Below are 3321 nucleotides of genomic sequence, written 5' to 3' on the forward strand. Positions count from 1 at the left end.
ATACATAGCACGTTCACAACGGATATTTGTGTGTCTAGTGTCGCCACTTTACCGCCGTATACTGTGTCAAGCCGAACTTCTTTTGGATTTTTTGTTGCAATTAAAAATTTTAGCATTTGGTTGTTTTAATGACTGTTCACGTCTAATACAAATATGTACTTATTTGCTTCAAACTTTGTAGCCGGCAATACTCCTTTTACGTTATAATTTCACTGGAAACATAGAAAAAGTGTATTTTTTCTTATAAAAATATTCCCATTTGTAAAGAAATGGAGTCGCCTTTACCTTTAATTTTAGCAAGATGACCCTAACGGAACCAGTCATTGAGCTCTCCCCTTTGTCACTAAAACAATGAAAAGCCTTTTGATTGCCCTTTGTGGTGGATTCTAAAAACTTCCCGTGACGAATGATAACAGATCAAGAATTTAAAAGCGATTGCAGTTGATTGAACCGTTCAACCAGCGCTCCATGGTTCTCCCAACATCACACTCTTCGCAGTGAAAGAGGTACGTATCATGAATGGCGGAAGTTTTTGTTATGATGCCGCTGTGAATAACTTTTACTCTATCTACACTAAAACTTTGATACTGTAATTTTAGGGGATATACACTAGCTGTCTACATCTATCCTTAGGTATCGAAATGAGGGTATTCTTGATAGTTCTCGGATTTCTGGTCGTCTTGCTAGCAGCCATCGTGCGCGGAGACACTGGTGTCGCTGCGCCGCAAGGCCATGTACGCACTGTTGGTGATGATGTATTCCTAGCTGAAGAGGATGGTGCTTATGAGCGTGTTGTAAGAGATCCACCTTTTGGTCAAGGTCAGTGCCACATTTTCATCGCCTTCAGATATATTGATGTGATCATCATGGACAAAACATGGAGATGGTCATTTTGCTGCGATTCCGTCACCCACAAATTTCGCCGGCGATTTTGAGTTGTTGGGAAATTGAAGTTTGTATAAGGGCCAGTGAACGATACCATTGAACTCTACAAGTCTGTGTTAAGGTCAATGAATGATACGAATTTTGAGCAAAACTTCCCTGTAAAAGGACATTGAATGTGTTTGCGCCATTGATAAGTTGTAGAAAGTGAATTTGCGTCATTGGCACCTAAATCCAAGCCAGGAACCTGCGAGGATTACACAAGAAAATGTATGGCATTTTTATTCAAAAATTATGCAATAGATGCAATAAATTCAAGTCACTTGATCTTCACATACTTTGTGAGTCTCTACTCTGTTCAAGATCACGACTTACCTCGCAGGCGTGGGTGATTTCCCCCCGACCAACTTCAACTTGAGTTAAAATTGACAACGATATCTGTACAATTGTCATCATGCCTATCACGACACACACAGCTGCACTGGGACTTTAAAGACAAGGTTCATCGAGGTGCTTCATAGGGATTGATCACGATGGCTTTTAGGACGCCCTCAACCTGACATATTTGTCATTGTCTTGTGCAATAATAATAAGATTCACTTTCCTATACAATTCTGAAACTTTTCAGATTTAAGGTAGCATGCGCCTTGGGTACAGTCAATTGAACTATCGACAGTTAACTACAGTCTGGCATATCGATTGCTTTGGGCTCATTTTGAAGACTAAATTAAGAAGAGTAAATAAAGTTTTCATCGCGTTAGTTTTCATTCTAGTTTTTTAATCGGATATTTGATTTTCCCGGCATTGTCAACACAGGGATGGCGGCCACTTTGAATTTGAAACATCAGCAATTTTAAGCTAATGAGTTTCTCTGTCACCGGATTTTGTAACGCCACTCTTGAGTTGAAGTTGGAGGAGAATAATGCCCTAAACTTTTGTCGGAACTGGCACAGTAAGTTGCATGAATACATTTGAAATATAACGAGGGAAAAACTGGGGGGAGGGGGGTCATCACTCGAATTTTTAGTATAGGGAAAGTGGAAGATGTTTTTTTTAGAGTTGCAAAAGTTTCTTTAAGCGATTGCGTTAGCGGATGGTTGCCATGGTCAAGAAATACATAACAAAAAATTCTGACAGAAATCTCTGAAACAGAACTCTCCGTGAAAAGTAATTTAAGGTAGTACGCACTTCGAAAGTGAAAGACCCAAATTTTCCTGAATGAAACGTTCAGGCGTTCTATTACCAAATCAATACTGTACAAATCAATAATAAAATCAAATAATTATCATGATCATCATGATCATCATCATCATCATGATCATCGTCATCATCAAATCAATAGTGAAAACATCAGGGGACACCGTGCAAATTTCGGTAATAAAGAAGCAAGTTATTAATATTTACCATGCAGTATTTGAAATTCAAAATGGCTGCCATCCCTGTGTTAATTTTAGAAAAACCCAAGACGGTGAAACTTTTTCCAACTCAAAGAGCCTTAAAATGGGCCCCCACGAGTGATAGATCAAAAAAGAAACGTAAAATTTTGAGAGTCCGAATATCTCTCCCCGAGGCGCATTCTACCTTAACACTGTTGTTGTGCATACTTAGCAAAGTATAACTCTACCGATTCAATGCGAAGTCATAGAGTTAAGATTTGATGCCCTACTGGCTCTCTCTTCGAGAATGAAATGACCGATATGACTGTACATTGCAGATCTCACTGGGGGTGACGGGATTAACCCCGGTTTCACCTATGGACCTTGAAAATTTGAAGAACCTGCCGGGGCTGATGGGTATAACCCTACGAAACTTACAGACAATCTTCGAAGAAAACAAATGTGGTATACGGGAAAAAAGTTTAGCTAAAACCTTGTATGTCTTAAATTGCAAAGAAGCACTCTATCTCACAAATTCAATGATTCTGCGTCACTATTTATCTTTCATAGTGGTATCATTCTGCGCTCTGATTTAATTGAAATAAAATATAAACTCAAAGGAATGCAAACTGTCTTCTTCGTATGTATGTATGTATGTATGTATGTATGTATGTATGTATGTATGTATGTATGTATGTATGTATGTATGTATGTATGTATGTATGTATGTATGTATGTATGTATGTATGTATGTATGTATGTATGTATGTATGTATGTATGTATGTATGTATGTATGTATGTATGTATGTATGTATGTATGTATGTATGTATGTATGTATGTATGTATGTATGTATATATGTGCTATGTATGTATGTATGTATGTATGTATGTATGTATGTATGTATGTATGTATGTATGTATGTATGTATGTATGTATGTATGTATGTATGTATGTATGTATGTATGTATGTATGTATGTATGTATGTATGTATGTATGTATGTATGTATGTATGTATGTATGTATATATGTGCTATGTATGTATGTATGTATGTATGTATG

At 37.2% G+C, this 3321-nt stretch overlaps 1 long non-coding RNA gene across 1 annotated transcript; it reads left to right on the top strand.

Annotated features, from left to right (window-relative positions):
* Nucleotides 1-329: 329 nt before the first annotated feature.
* LOC139148701 (uncharacterized) lies at nucleotides 330-2803 on the top strand. The gene is made up of 3 exons (XR_011555972.1): nucleotides 330-506; nucleotides 634-819; nucleotides 2597-2803. It is a non-coding gene; the product is annotated as an uncharacterized lncRNA (long non-coding RNA).
* Nucleotides 2804-3321: the final 518 nt, after the last annotated feature.

Source organism: Ptychodera flava, chromosome 13 (genome assembly GCF_041260155.1).
Source record: "Ptychodera flava strain L36383 chromosome 13, AS_Pfla_20210202, whole genome shotgun sequence".
In the NCBI taxonomy this organism is placed as follows: Eukaryota; Metazoa; Hemichordata; class Enteropneusta; family Ptychoderidae; genus Ptychodera; species Ptychodera flava.